Source organism: Physeter macrocephalus, chromosome 18, assembly GCF_002837175.3.
Source record: "Physeter macrocephalus isolate SW-GA chromosome 18, ASM283717v5, whole genome shotgun sequence".
NCBI lineage: Eukaryota > Metazoa > Chordata > Mammalia > Artiodactyla > Physeteridae > Physeter > Physeter macrocephalus.
This window is the reverse complement of record NC_041231.1, coordinates 52,070,709-52,087,288: the sequence shown is the minus strand read 5'-3', so window position 1 is coordinate 52,087,288 and position 16,580 is coordinate 52,070,709. Positions and strand designations below refer to the sequence as shown.

The 16,580-nt window shown below is 44.0% G+C and overlaps 1 protein-coding gene across 6 annotated transcripts in view; it reads left to right on the top strand.

Annotated features, from left to right (window-relative positions):
* ITGA9 (integrin subunit alpha 9) overlaps positions 1-16,580 on the top strand; it is a 363,861-nt gene that overhangs the window by 160,495 nt on the left and 186,786 nt on the right. The window lies entirely within an intron of this gene.

Sequence of the window (16,580 nt, the reverse complement as noted above, 5' to 3'; positions counted from 1 at the left end):
TAGTTGCGCCGCGGCATGTGGGATCTTCCCGGACCAGGGCTTGAACCTGTGTCCCCAGCACTGGCAGGCAGATTCTTAACCACTGCTCCACCAGTGAAGTCTGGTCTTGGTTTTTTTTTTTTTTTTTTTTTGCTGTACGCGGGCCTCTGACCGTTGTGGCCTCTCCCGTTGAGGAGCACAGGCTCCGGACGCGCAGGCCCAGCGACCATGGCTCACGGGCCCAGCCACTCCGCGGCATGTGGGATCTTCCCGGACTGGGGCACGAACCCGTGGCCCCTGCCTCGGCAGGCGGACTCTCAACCACTGCGCCACCAGGGAAGCCCTGTCCCATTGTCTTTTAATGGTTACTAGTAAGTCCTGAGACCCACCCAGATTCAAAGGGAATAGAATTAGACTCTACCTCTTGACGGAGGAAGTAGCAGGGTCACATTGCAGAAGTAGAGTGGGAGATATTCTGTAACCATCTTTGGGAAATACAACCTGCAACAATAAGTGAAAGCCCAAATGAGTGGCGCCAATGGTGGTTGTTGCTGGGTGACAGAGAGGCACTTGGGGAAAATGTCTTGGAGGAGGAGATGTTGGGATCCACCTTGAACTCTGGTTGGGGGAAGAGGAAGAGCAAGGGGTCCAAGGCAAGTTTCATAAGCAGTGATGAGGAGTCTTGTTCATGGGTGAGGAGGGACTGGCTGTTCTAGAATAGCTGGCTGGGCTGGAAGGCTTGTTATGTCTCCTAAATTAGATTTCAAAAATTTCTCCAGCCTTATTGAGATAGTAGTGACATATAACATTGTGTTAAGTGTAAGGTGTACAACGTGATGATTTGACGTATGGATATATTGTGAAATGATTTCCACAATAAGGTTAGTTAACACATTTGCCACCTCACATAGTTCCAATTTCTTTTTTGTGTGTGTGGAGAGAACATTTAAGAGCTACTCTCTCAGCAAGTTTCAAGTATATAGTACATAACTGTTAACTGTAGTCAGCACGCTGTACACTAGATCCCCAGAACTTACTCATCTTGTAACTGGAAGTTTGTATTCTTTGACCACTTTCACCCATTGCCCAGCCCCACCCCCACCTCTGGAAACTGCCAATCTACTCTCCACCTGTAAGTGAGATCATACAGTATATGTCTCTCTCTGGCAGACTTATTCCACTTAGCATGATGTCCTCAAGGTTCATCCATGTTGTTGCAAATGGTAGGATTTCCATCTTTTTTGTGGCTGAATAATATTCCTGTGTGTGTGTGTGTGTGTGTGTGTGTGTGTGTGTGTGTGAGAGAGAGAGAGAGAGAGAGAGAGAGAGAGAGAGAGAGAGAGAGACATCTTTATCCATTCATCTGTTGACAGACATTGAGGTTGGTTCCATGTCATGGCTACTGTAGACAGTGCTGCAGTGAACATGGCTGTGCAGATATCTCTTTGAGACAGTGATTTCATTTCCTTTGGATATATACCCAGAAGTGAGATTGCTGAATCATATGGTAGGTCTATTTTTAGTTTTTTGAGAAACCTCCATACTGCTTTCCATAATGGCTGCACAAACTTAACATTCCCACCGACAGTGTACAAAGGTTCCCTTCTCCACATCCTCACGAACACTTGTTATCTCTTGTCTTTTTGATAATAGCTATTCTGACAGCTGTGAGGTGGTATCTCATTGTGATTTTGATTTAAATTTCCCTGATTAGTGATTTTGAACACCTTTTGTTCACCTGTTGGCTGTTTGTATATCTTCTTTGGAAAAATGTCTATTAAGGTTCTTTGCCCATTTTTAAATCAGATTATTTGTTTTTCTGCTATTGAGTTGTATGAGTTCCTTATATATTTTGGATATTAACCCCTTACAAGATATATGGTTTGCAAATATTTTCTCCCACTCAGTAGATTGTTTTTTCATTTTGTTGGTCATTTATTTTGATGTATGGAAGCTTTTTAGTTTGATTAGCATCGCTCATTTTTGCTTTTTGCTTTTGTTGCTTTTGTTGCTTATACTATTAGTGTCATATCCAAAAAATCATTGCCAAGACCAATGTCAAAAAGCTTTTCAGAGTTTTATGGTTTCAAGTTTTATGTTTAAATCTTTAATCCATTTTGAGTTAATTTTTTTGAGTGGTATAATACAGGGATCCGGTTTCATTCTTTTGCATGTGGATATCTAGTTTTCCCAACAACATTTATTGAAGAGAATCTTTTCCTCATTGAGTATTCTTGACTTTTTTGTTGAATATTAGTTGACTATATAGGCATGGGTTTATTTCTGGGAAGTTGCTTCTCTTCCATTGGTCTATGTGTCTGTTTTTATGCCAGTACCTGACTGTTTTGATTACTATAGCTTTTTTTTAAAAAGTATTTATTTATATATTTGGCTGTGCCAGGTCTTAGTTGCAGCACTTGGGATCTTCATTGTGGCGTACAAGATCTTTAGTTGTGGCATGTGGAATCTTTAGTTGCGGCATGTGGAATCTTTAGTTGGGACACGTGAACTCTTAGTTGCAGCATGTGGGATCTAGTTCCCTGACCAGGGTTCGAACCCGGTCTCCCTGCATTGGGAATGCGGAATCTTAGCCACTGGACCACCAGGGAAGTTCCTTGATTACTATAGCTTTGTAGTATACTTTGAAATCAGAAAGTATGATGCCTCAAGCTTTGTTCTTCTTTCTCAGGATTGCTTTGGCTATTTCGGGTCTTTTGTGGTTCCATACGAATTTTAAGATTATTTTTTCTATTTCTGTGAAAAATGCCATTGCAATTTTGATAGGGATTGCATTGAACCTGTAGATCACTTTGGGTAGTGTGGGCAGTTTAACAATATTAATTCTTCCAATCCATGAATGTGGGATATCTTTCCATTTATTTGTGTCATCTTCAGTTTCTTCCATCAGTGTCTTATAGATCTTTTACCTTCTTGGTTAAACTTATTCCTAAGTGTTTTGTTGTTTTTGATGCTATTATAAATGGAGTTGTTTTCTTTATTTTTCAGATAGATTTTAAATTTTTGAGGGCAGGGCTATTTAGTATTATATTTGCCCTGGAAGAAGATGAGATTTTTATTTTTCGTTCTCTAAATTGTTTAAGTAAGACTCATAGGTCATGTTAAATTTGTACAGAGTTTCCATCTAATGCCTGGGTGGGAAAGGAAATAAGCCTTACCCAAATAGAAGAGGGAGAAATGAGGAGAGGATGTGATAAATTATTTCTGCTCTTTTATTATCTGTTTGCTAAGGTTCCAGAAATGTAGTGATGGTTCAGAGTATTCTGCTGTGATTCCTGACAATTGTAACAGTCTCTTGGGATCATATTAGTAAACTCTAAAATGATACATATACAGCCTTAATTTGTTGAAGCTTGAGTTTCACAATTTGGGGAAAAATACCTATGGTGAGATTGTACCAGATAACTTATAAAAGCATATAGCCCTGTCTTGGGTATTGGTGATTGATCAATGTCAGTTGAATTCAAATGTGACAGGTGCCAATGCTAAAGAGACCAAAAGAAAAGGAGACCTCACTCAGAGCATCTGTTTGCCAATGTTCCAGCCCTTTCCCACAAATAAGAAGCCAGTGTCTGTCTCTTTTATTACTGGATTAAGATCGCACAGTCTCCAGTAAAACCAAAAGCTCTAGCTCAGAGGTATAATAAATGGTATCTATTAAGTGGTTTAAGAAGGTTTTTGTGGATAGGTGTGACACTGCTTCTTTTTTTTTTTTTTTTTTGTGGTACGCGGGCCTCTCACTGTTGTGGCCTCTCCCGTTGCGGAGCACAGGCTCCGCGGCCATGGCTCACGGGCCCAGCCGCTCCGCGGCATGTGGGATCTTCCCAGACCGTGGCACGAACCCGTGTCCCCCGCATCGGCAGGCAGATTCTCAACCACTGCGCCACCAGGGAAGCCCGACACTGCTTCTTTTGAGCTTAAAGATGTTTAAAATAGCCAAGGTTAAGAAGGAGGGAAGATTTGGAAAGAAAATCAGTAAAGAAATGTGAGATCTAAACACTGAGAGGAAGTAATGGTAGAGCAAAGAAATAAAGTATCAGGTAAATGCTTAGTAAGCTGTTTATATGTATATTGGACATTAACTGTAGGTGTAGGATTGATCTGTGGAATAATGCTGCCTTTATAAGGGGGGTTCTTTCCTTTTGGGGTGAATGTCCATTTCAGTTTATGTACATCTCAGGAAATGTTTCTTGAGTGTCTGCTCTGTCCCATGCCCTGGGACATGCTGAGATGAATGTGACATGGCCTCTGCTCCCAAAGAGTTCAGTCTAGTTGGGCGGGGGGGATAGGTTAACCAATAAAAGCCACGTGTTGCTTTAGATATCATCTTTAGAGGACAAGGAACAGGGGGGACTGGAGGAGTGAGCCATCCCCTGGGGGACTCAGGGAAAGATGAGCTTCAAGAAGAAGAGATTCAACCACATGAAATGCCTGCAGGGGTCTGGAAAGATGAGGATAGAGGAGGGGTGTCTGTTGGATCTCGCAACATGGCAACCGTTGGTGATTTTTGCCAAAACCAGTGGAAACAGAGAGGCAAGAAGAAGAATGGAATAGACCCAAGAGTGAAAGAGTTTTGATGAAATTCAGTGGAATCTTAATGGCCTTGTTTTATTACAGGTTTGAGGGGAGCTACTTTCTTCTCTTGCTAATGAAGTGAAGCTAAGCTGCAAATCATTCAAAGAAATTGTGCTGGCTTAGTTCGCCCCCAAGCTGGGCAGATAGGCCCACTGTGGTTTGAGGAGCTTGGAAATCTTGTGGGGTCAGTATTTTGACTCTCTTCTTCATCTCAGTCACGGTTCAGGGTTTTCACACACTACCAAGGTCTGGGGCAGGCTTCTCAGCTTTCTAGGTACCCTCTCAGGGCTCATGAAGCAGCAGGCCTGCCCTGGAGAGGTCAGGATTCTTTTTGTAAAGGCAGTGAACACTACATGTAGCCCAGAGAACCCACTCTCACTACCCTCCCCCTCCTATAGGCTCACACAGGGAAACAGATGCTTTCATATAACTCTCAGCATTGAAGCAGCTCTGCTGTACCCTGGCCCGAAATACCTATCCAGGACCAAATTCTTAAAACCCCAGGAGCCCTGGGGTGATTTTGAGCTCAGGCCTTGAACCTGTCATAAAATGTAATGGGCGGTATATTTTTAACTGCTGAGACCAGGGAGTTCATATATCCTGTGAAGACTGAAACAACACAGCATTTCTTTCTGCAGCTTTGGAAGCATATTTTGAAGCGTTTCAGAAACCACAGGATGGTGCCTCTCATTGTATTGTTTTCCATTAAGACAAAAGTCCTTGATCATTTTTGTGCATGGACCCCTTTGGCAGCTGGGGGAAGCTTATGGCCTCCTTCTCAGAATAATGTTTTTAAGTGCATATTATAAAATATACCAATTTCTAAAGAAACCAATTATATTGAAATTCAGCTGGCAGTTGCATGGGAATGGCACAACCAGTTTGAGATAGGCTCCGATTGGAAAAATTTCCTTTTACATTGGCTTCCAGCAAAAATTCTCCTTCCAGAGTAAAGAGACTGTGGCTATCAGCTGTTCCTGGTGCAAGCAGGCGTTTCACAATAAGATGACCTGCTTCATGCTGCATCAGATTGAGGAACCCTGCTCCCTGGGGCTCACGCTGCTGTTATTGTCCCGCCCACCTGGATCATTAAGGTGAAGAGACCTCAGAATTGTTCCCTGAGCAGAAGCAAGAAGAACTACAATCCTGCAGCCTGTGGAACGAAAACCACATTCACAGAAAGACAGACAAAATGAAAAGGCAGAGGGCTATGTACCAGATGAAGGAACAAGATAAAACCCCAGAAAAACAACTAAATGAGGTGGAGGTAGGCAGCTTTCCTGAAATTCAGCTATCAAAATATTGAAAAGAAAACCTTCATTTATGGCATAGTAATATACCTGCTTTTTATTAATGCATTAAATAATGAGATCTTTTGAAGTTTTGAAGTATTGAGGAGCATAAACAATATTTCAAGGACTCTACAACTGTAATATGATGTGCAAATATCTCATATTTCTATTGGTGACAGAGTCACATGTCTGTCTAATACTTCTGTGCTTTGCTGCCTACATACATTTATTTATTGATTGAAGTATAGTTAATTTACAATGTTGTGTTAGTTTTTGGTGTACAGTAAAGTGATTCAGTTATACATATATATATATACATATTCTTTTTCATATTCTTTTCCACTATAGTTTATTACAAGTTATTGAGTATAGTTCCCTGTGCTATACAGCAGGACCTTGTTGTTTATCTATTTGATATATGGTAGTGTGTATCTGATAATCCCAAACCCCTAATTTATCCCTTTTCCTCCCTTTCCCCTTTGGTAACTGTAAATTTGTTTTCTGTATCTGTGAGTCTGTTTCTGTTTTGTAAATGAGTTCATTTGTATCATTTTTTTAGATTCCACATATAAGTGATATATGATATTTGTCTTTCCCTTTCTGGCTTACTTCACTTAGTTTGATCATCTCTAGGTCCATCCGTGTTGCTGGCAAGTGACATTTATTTTTTTATGGCTGAGTAATACTCCATTGTCTATATGTACCACATCTTCTTTATCTATTCATCTGTCCATGGGCATTTAGGTTGCTTTCGTGTCTTGGCTGCCTACATTTATAACAAAAGGAAATGCTAAATTTCAGTGAGAGGTTAATAAAAATAAAAATGTATATATTTTTCTCCATCCAAGTTCACACACCCCCTGAATTCTCTTCTAGATTAAGAACCTCAGGTTTAAGATATAATTTTGGTCGAAAGTAGTAAAACAAACAAAAATGTCTGTGGTTTATGTGTCACACAGTAATAAATCATCACTTGTTCAGGGCCGAGGAGCTCATTAATTCTGTGGATGGGCCAAGTCCCAGTCCTTTTCTTTGCACACTTTACCTTTTGTAAAACATGGTGCCTTGTGTACAAGAGACAAAGGTGCTTCATGAGTAGCTCTAAAAAAGAAAAAAAAAAAGGTTTGCCTTGTGGAGGCCTGGAGCCGATGTGTCTTTAATTCATGGAGTGCTAGCTCTCATCTTTTTGAGAATAAATAAAAGAAGGGCAAAATAAAACCCCAAGTTGAAAGTAATGGAGAGTAATGGTCAACATGATAGTCTGTGTGTAATCCCCACTCATTTCCACTGGAGACATGGATCTGCTTGTGTTTTGGTCAGCCGTGAACTCTGGGTCATCGCTCACACTTTATCTAGCTTTTCTCACCTCTTTAAGGAGACTGTAACTAACAAATTCAGTGTGGAATTGATTATGGGGTCTCTTGCATCCCGTTCCCCAGAAGCAGAAGCCAGGATGGGGATTTCTGCCAGAGATGTATTGTTGGAACGCTCTCAAGAGTGAGGGAAGCAGGATAGGGCAGGGGAAAAGTGAGTAAGGATGTGGTCTCAGGAGAAGTGGAGCCTCAGCCTGATCCCAGGAGGGAGCTCTGGAGTATGAATCACCCTGGAGCTTGTCCCGCTAGAGGCCAGCTGTGCCAGCTAGCCAGGGGAGTGGGGCACATACTAGTTTTCTATGCTACATAAAAAATTACACATTTAGTAGTTTAAAACAACACCCATTTATTATTTCACACTTTCTATGGGTCATAGAAAGTGTCTGGGCACTTTCTGGGCACGGCCCAGCTAGGTCCCCGTTCAGGCCCTCAGGTGTCAGCCAGGTCGCATCTGAAGTTGGGGTCGTCTTCCAGGCTCATGTGGTTGCGGGCAGAATTCATGTCCTTGCAGCTGTGGAGCCCACGGCCACTTGCTTCTTCAAGGTCAGCAGGAAGAGCGTCTCTCCTGCCTCGAGTCTCTTAGCTCAGGGAAGAACTAAGCCCTCCTTTAAAGGAGGCCCACCCAGATCATCTCCCTTTTGATTAACTCATATTCAGCCGATTTGAGACCTTCTTTACATCTGCAAAATTCCTTCACCATTGCCATAGAATGTAGCATAATCATGGGAGTGACCTGTGTCCTGTTTACCATCCTTCCCACACTGGAGGGGAGGGGCATGGGTCATTGGGGGTCATCTTAGAATTCTGCCTATCACAGGGCATCACCTGGCAGGCATCTCTGGAGGAGATGGCTCCCATCAGCCAAGAGAAGTCCTCCTGAGAAGGTTGTAGGTGTGAACCATTAGTAGCCAATGCCTGTAGCAGCTGCGGGGGTGGGGGGTGTACCAGCTGGTAAAGGGCATCTGGGCAGGGCACTAACAGCAGAGCCTGAGATAGGGATTTGCTTGCCCAGAATTTATTGCAGGGGTGCTCTCAGGAGAGGGATATGAGGGGAGCAGGATGGGGCTGGGGAAGGACCTGAGCAATGATGTGGTCTCAGCTGGAGACCAGCCTCAGCCTGATCCCACGGGGAGTTCTGGAGCATGAAGTGCACCACAGAGTTGTCCCACTTTGAGGCAAGGAGTACTTCCTTTTGTACCCCCATGCCAGTCAGTCATTGCCAGTGAGGAGGGGAGGGGGCATAAAACCTCTTGAGTGAGGTGGCTCTCATTTAACCAAGGACGCTTCTCTGTGAGAAGCAGTCGTGAGCTGATGGCAACCAACATGCAGCTGTGGGGGGGTGGGGGCACTAGCCCCACAAAGGTCCCATCCTCCTCCCTTTCCATCCTGTTGGTCCTTCTGATCCCCTCTGGGCTTCTTATCCTAAAGCTGGCTTTAAAAATTCATGACAGTCCCCACTACCCACAGAATGATGCACCTTCACCTGGTTTCTGAGGTCCTGCCACCTGGTTCCAGCCTACTTTCCCTCCCAGTCTACAGCCCCTCTCTGTCCCTTCCCGTGTGATCTTACCTTACAGACCTTTGTCAAGTGGTGATGGTGATGATGGTGGTGATAGTGGTAGTGATGGTGATGGTGATAGTGATGATGAAGTTGGTGGTGATGATGCAGCAGATGCAGCTATCCTTCACTGAGTACCAGGAGCTCTCCATGGTGCTTGACATCTATGATCTCTAAACTTCATGACAGCCATGCGAGGTTGACTCTGAGATTAAGTGAAGTGAACAGTGTCACACAGTTTGTAAGAGATGGAGCTGGGACTCCCTCAGACCCAGGATCGTCAGTGTCGAAGTCCTTGCTCTCCACCTTGTCTGTTGCTTCCGTTCCTCAGACACGCAGTTGTCTGTTAGACATCATCTCCACCAACTGACCCCTGTTCCCCCATCAGCCTGCTGAACGTCTCCTTTTTCTTCCAAGGTCACCTCCTCTGGAAGGACTCTTAACGCTCCCGCTCCTGCCCCTCTCTGGGTCAGAGATGATTCCCTCTCATCAGGTTCCCACACTTCTTGTCCACGCACCTTCTTCTCTGCATCTTGGCTTTTTGCTCACACGGTCCTGCCTGCCTCTTCTCTGCTTCCCTATGCCTCACATGGTTCCTGGTGCAGGCACCTGGCAACTAAGTGTTGGCTGCAGGCAACCTAGTTGATGTTCCCCTAGAGGGTCAACCGCAATGTCAGTGCACTCACCCTTCCACTCCTGCTTACACACCTGTCATCCCCTGCCCTGACCTGAGTGTCCTGTCCTGTCCTCTGCACACCAGCCTTTCAGACACGAGCATGCGCAGTGTTGTCCAGAGACCCGGGGAGCTCCAGGCAGAGCTGAGATCTGGTTCCTGCAGCTGCATTTACCACTGTGAGGCAGCCCCACATTCCCTCACTCCCCACACGGCTAACAATGTAGTGACAGCTTTCCAGGCAGGGGTTGAAGAGGGGAAACATTCTCATAATAAACCTATTATTTTATGCTGAGATGAATCTCCACTTCAGAAACATTGAATGGGAGGCTGAGGGAAGGCCTTAGATTCAGGGAAAGACAGCAATAGAAGACAGAAAATAATTAAGTGCCAAACTGTGTCATAAGGACCCTGAGAGGCTGTGGCTGGAGGGCTGGGTCCTCAAAAAAAGTCCCATAGAAGAGGCAGCCTTGAGCTGGGCTGTGAAGGGTGGATCATGTTCCATGGGGATAAGGGCACAGCAGATGTGGGGTCAGCAGAGCAGAGGTACAGGTGGGAGCAGCAGTCGGGCCTGAGCAGATGCACTTAGCACAGCTGTGCCCCCTTCCTGGAAAGCTTGCTTTATCAGGTCAAGGTGCAGAGAGAGGAGATTCCAGGGTTTTCAACTGCTTTCTAAGCCAAGTCAGTCCTCCTTCCCCCTCCCTACTTCTCCTTCACTGTTGGCTCCCGGGGTCCCAGAGGATTTCTGTCCTAAAGTGAGGATTGAGGCTGACATGCCAGCTGGATAAAGGACTTGTGGCTGAGACAATGTGGCGAAGGGTGGCAGAGCAGGAAAGCCTGCCTGGGCTGGCTTGGGCCATATTTCTTTTGTTGGTTACACTGGGAGCATTTTCTTCTGTGTTAGTTTCGTATTCACCTACAAATATTTTTATCAGAGCCACCTTGGAGTTTTGAGGATGTGAGACAGGAAGAGAGAATTAAGACAGGAAGGGAGGAGCGTTAGATTGGAAGATGAAATTCTGTTTCCCCTGGAGGACACATAGGCTGAATAATCTCCATGGTGGGCCAGTTCCATCTGGTGTCATGTAGCTGTCAAATGATGCATGCCATTATCTGTGATGTAATTAACATATCTCTTTGCAAAGAACATTTTACAAGGTTGTGGCATGCTCTTAGAAGATTGTTTCCAAATTGTCAAAAGTTCTAATCTCACATTTGTGTGTTTTTGGAATGGATGCAGGGAAAAAGAAAAAACAAAAGCCACAAAACATACACACATATAAATTGACTAAATAAGCAGTCACCATCTATGCACACAAACTCTCAAATATAAAAACAAACCATTTTTCAAGGATCCAGGGAGATGTTGTTTTATATTTGAAGAGGAAAAAGCATCAATAGGGTTGTGTGATTTTCATAGATAAATAGAATTATTTATGCAGATATGTTAATTGAAGTGTAATTAATGCTTTCACGCCCTTCCTGCACACTGATGCTTGCTGGGGGATCATACATTTCAGACTAATAATGATATCCATTTCCATAATATGATATTACATATAAAGTAGTATGTAGTCATAATTAAAATCTCTAATCTCACTGAGAAACTTACTGAATTTTCTCCCTTGGTTTTAATTTAAATTTTCATTTGTTTGCTTATTTTTTTAATTTATAGGACTCTAAATGAAACCACACTTGGCCTCAGCTTGTTCTCTAGTGAAATGGGAAATATGTCCTTGCTACATGCACAGTTCATAAAAAGGATTCATTTTGCAATAGGGCAGTTTTCACAGATTTTCATATCAAAGTTGCCACTTAAAAAATTATGATAAAAATAACAATAGCCACTAGTTATTGCCCACCTTTACTACACTTGGCATTGTGCTGGGTGTTTCATATAATTGTAGAGACCATTTATTATATCATTTTGAATATGTCATATCTTTCACTGTGGCCTTTTCTGAATTTAATTTCTGAATTTTCTATCCTTTTTACTCTCCATGCTTCAATCTGCATATTTTCTATTGACCTGCTTTCTGGATCAGTGGTCTTCTCTCTTGCTGTGTCCAGTCTCCAGCTAACTACATCTCTTCTTGTCATCTCAGCAGCTTGGCCACAGCCTTCTTCTTAGTTTCTGAGTCTCGTAACCCTCTGCTGCTGTGGAATCCACCAATGCCCCAAGAATAAATGTGGTGTCAAAAATCAGACTTGCCTCAAGGTGCTTACCTTCTCTTTGGAATCTTGACCCTCAAGTCCTGGCTGCCTTAGTAGCTCTGAGCTTTAAGTTTGTCTTCAGGGACTCATAAGACTTCCAGGAACTCAGCTCAGAAACTCAAGAACTCAAGCTTTTAGCCACCAGTTCATGTTCCTACAGGTTCGCAGCCTCTTATTACAGGCTGCTTAGAGACCTGTAAACAGCTCAAGGGAAGAGTTCCCTAGATAGTTCCCTGATACTGTTAGACAGGTGTGTGTGTGTGTGTGTGTGTGTGTGTGTGTGTGTGTGTGTTTTCCAGCTTTTCTAGTTGTTCTCAGTGAAATGATAGATCTTCAGCAAGTCCCTCTATTATTACCAGAAATGCAAAATCCTCAGTTTGCTTTTAGAAAAATCTTCAAGCTTATGGGAATTCTAAGCTCTCCTCTAACACTTTAACTGCCATTCTAATTGTTATGGTTGTTGAGATAAAGGAAAAGGCATTCCACTTTGAAGACTTCTCATTTCTAGGGCTGCCTGCAAGGTAATCAGTAGGCAATAGAGCAGGGTGTAGAGAGCAGAGGAATCGTGAGAAAGGATACAGGAGGGAGGGGACAAAAAGATCACATGTTTGAAAATAGAAAAATACTGAGGCATCTTTAAAAAGCCCTTAGAGGGTTTTTTCCCAAACCGATTATCTGGCTTAATGCTAGCTGCTTATTTGCTGGCCTTCTGTGTTATTTGCAAATATAAAGTAAGGTCATCCTTTCCTGTTTTCATTTAGTTTACCTCTGTAGCTGCTAGTTAGCTAAGGAGGATAAAAACCCTTCATTTCTTGGAGAAAAGCAGCATGAGGTCAATTTCTAATTCACGTGGCTGGTCGAGGGGTGTGCGGTGCTCGGGTCCTGCTTACATGGGGCTTGGAATTGAGTCCACCAGATAGTGAGGCATACCTTCCCTTGGCCAGGTGGGTGGGGGTCTGTGATTTGACGCTTATACTCACCAGGGAAAATTCTCTGCTTCCACAAGTAAAGGAAACAGAAGACTTTTGGGCTTCTGACCCTCACAACTGCCTAGACGCCCTAGGATAACAGGGCAGAGTGACCCCTCCTCTGGTGGAACCCTTGAGTGGGTGGCCCCTGCCTGTCATGAGCCTCCCCTGCTGGGTGTTCCGTCTGAGTTACTTCGATTTCACAAGCAAGTTAATGAATGAGAAGGAAAAGCTGGGACTCCCCGTGAAGGAATGGGGGTACTCAACCGCGTTTCCCTAAGGGTCTCTCTCCTCTTGTCATCAGACCCTCCCAGGCCCTGCAGTCTCCCTCGGGGCCCCAGCAGAACAGCTCTGCGTATGAGGTACACCGAGGGAGGAGAATAGTGTGGTTTGAAGGAGGGCAAAGCTTGTCCCTGGAGGATGGGTGGATGAGCTCAAAGTGTAGACAGAGGGTCTGTGGTGGGTCTGGATGAGCCAGTGCTGGGGAGGCTGACCCTGGACGCTGGGGCAGGGGAGCAGTTTTGTGGAAGAGAAAAGGTAGCATGGGGTTTTAGGCCCAAATCAGTGTATTCTGGGAGATTGCTTGTGGAGTTGTCATTTGGAGACAGGAAGAGGATTTCTTTGTTGTAACAAACCTTAGTATGTTCACACCTAAACAACTTGCACACTTGTTTCCTCTCCTGGTTCCCCGGGGTGATGAGGGGCTGCCAGGTCCACTCACTCACCTGAGCCGAACACTGGGGTACCTTCCATGATTCTCTTTCTCTCATCCCCCACCTCCAGTCACCAAGCCGCAGCATCTCTTCTTCCTGAGTCAGCCTCACCTCCCTCCCGTTCCCCATCCCCCTTCTGTGTCCTGGCCCAGGCTCTCTCCATCTTTCCTGTGAACCCCTATGTTAGACTGCTCACCCCCAGACCTCCCCCCATCAATCCACTTCCATGCTACAGCTAGAGGGATCTTTCTACAACACAGCCTCCCTACCTCCAATCTCACCCCCATCCATCCAAGAAACCAGAGGGATTTTTCTGTAACACAGTCTCTTGCATTACCTTACCCCCCTCCCAGCTCTCCCTAGATTTTAGGTTGAAATCAACACACCCTTTAAGTCCCCGTGAAATCTAGTCTCTGCTTCAGCCTCCTCTCCCCTCCCACCCGCCAGCTAACCTGACTGTCCCACCTTTGGGTAGCATGTGTAATCCACCGGACACCCATGCCCTCTCCCCCCTGCTGTGTGTACCGGCCATGCCTGCTCCCTGGCTAATGTCCTTCTGTCATCTGACTGAGCCCAGGGACTTCCCTTCCTCTGGGAAGCCCGCCAACCTGCAGTCTGAATCAGGTGCTCTTGTTTGTGTTCCCAAAGCCGTCTCTCTTCTAGTACATGTTGCACTAGGTTGTCACTGCCTGCCTGTTTCCTCCAAGGTCTTTCATCTCCATCTCCCTGGGGCCCAGCACATTGCCTGGCATAAAGTAAGCACCCAATAAATTTCAAATTGCGCATATGTCAAGTTCCCTATAAAACCTCAGCTGCCAGTCTGAGGGTTCTTCTCTGTGCAGCCTCTTTCATTTTCCATAACAGGAGGGTGCAGTAGATTTTTAGCAGGAAAAGGTGGATTGTCGGCTGTTGATCTATCATAAGTAAGTGTGTTCAGATTGGGAAGCTTCTGTTTGTAGTGGTGAATATTTTTAAGCAGTAAAATGTCAGCAACTAGAGTCTCTGCCCAAACCCCTAAGCCTCCTTCTCCATCCTGAGGGGTCCCTTCATTTCATTGCAGTGCTGGGCTGATAGAGGCCACACTTCCAATAATGCAAAAGAAACCACGAAATGTTGCTGCTACTTTTCCTTTGCAGCTCAGATAAAAGAAAGCAAACACAGTGTGGGGAGAAGGGGCTGTCCTTTTGGGGGTGCTGACTTGTTGTTGTTTTTTTTTAACTGACTTTTTAAAAAATTATTTATTTATTTATTTGTGGCTGTGTTGGGTCTTCGTTGCTGCGCGCGGGCTTTCTCTAGTTGTGGCAAGTGGGCTTCTCGTTGCAGTGGCTTCTCTTCTTGCGGAGCATGGGCTCTAGGTGCGCAGGCTTCAGTAGTTGTGGCATGTGGGCTCAGTAGTTGTGGCTCACGGGCTCTAGAGCACAGGCTCAGTAGTTGGGGCACACAGGCTTAGTTACTCCACAGCATGTGGGATCTTCCCGGACCAGGGCTCGAACCCATGTCGCCTGCACTGGCAGGCGGATTCTTAACCACTGCACTTTTTTTTTTTTTTTTTTTTTTTTAATAATTTTTCGAAGTTCTCAGAAGGCACATTTTAATTTTAAATATACAAAACCATATTGCTCTGTCTTTTTCCATAAAATAAAATTAGTTATTGATAGAAAAGCTTTTAAATTGTCTTAGTCAAACTCAAGTAAAAGGATTTAAAAAATAAAACATTAACTAAAAAGAATTTCACCAGAATATTGAACTCTCCTTGATAGTCACAGAAATCAACACAATGTCCATTAGTGCAGAATAAAAGACATAGAACAATTCAGTGTAAAAAAAAAAAAAAGCACCTTGGGGCTTCCCTGGTGGCGCAGTGGTTGAGAATCTGCTTGCTAATGCAGGGGACATGGGTTCGAGCCCTGGTCTGGGAAGCTCCCACATGCCGCGGAGCAACTAGGCCCGTGAGCCACAACTACTGAGCCTGCGCGTCTGGAGCCTGTGCTCCACAACAAGAGAGGCCGCGATAGTGGGAGGCCCGTGCGCTGCGATGAAGAGTGGCCCCCTCTTGCCACAACTAGAGAAAGCCCTCTCACAGAAACGAAGACCCAACACAGCCAAAAATAAATTAAAAAAAAAAAAAGCACCTCGCATTAATGGAACATTAAAATTGTGATTTAAACCCACAAAATTCAGGAAATTCAGAATTAGAACTCCCAAGGTAACCTTAACTGTGACCTCTTGTGCATGTATGCTGTTTAGAAATTTGAGATTTTTTTTGCCTTCCTGATCACATACCACTATGAAGAACAATTTTGAAGGGGAAAAAAAAAGGTATTTTTCCTTAGAACCACTGTATATGTTTAAAATTTTATACCCACTTAGAAAATCAAATGATCAATCTTATACTACCATATGAGCTAATTATGGAATAAGAAGGAATTTTTTAAATATACTATAGAAAGCTGTATAAGCTACAACATAATGCACATCCACTTGAAACATGATTTGCACTTTCTTTTTGATACAGCCATAAGTGCCTACCATACAAAAACATATTCACGTTGCAGGAAGACAGAGGGGAACACTATTAAAATTGAATAGCATGTAAGGAAGAAGGGTCAGGGAAATAATTGAGCAGAGAGTCAAAAGTAACATCCTTCGTATTTTTAAATCTACACTTTCCTGGGAAGATACTTTTATCTCTTCAACTATGGGTTCTTCAATTTTAAAATGGGAGGATTGAGTTAAGCAACATCATAGTTTCTTCTAACTTCAAAACTGTATGATTCAGTGACTTCATATAAATTAATATTCTAGAGGAGACTCATAAATTTGACAACGTATTAAACCTTAAGTAATTTGTATCAGAGCTTAGTGAGATATTCCAAGAAAGAAAATGATGTTGATAAACCACTGGGCCTCTCTTAGATATGATCAGCCTATCTCATTGATCCTGCCCTATCTTTTGGATCTTTTAGTAAAAAAAATGTTAGCTCATCCATCCATTCAGATGTTAGTTCAGTCTTTGTGCCCGGGAATATTGGAAGATATCGTCTAGTAAATTAAAAAACATCATCGGGGGCTCCTCTGGTGGTGCAGTGGTTAAGAATCCGCCTGCCAATGCAGGGGACACGGGTTCGAGCTGTGGTCCGGGAAGATCCCACATGCTGCAGAGCAACTAAGCCCGTAAGCCACAACTACTGAGCCTGCGCTCTAGAACCCGCGAGCC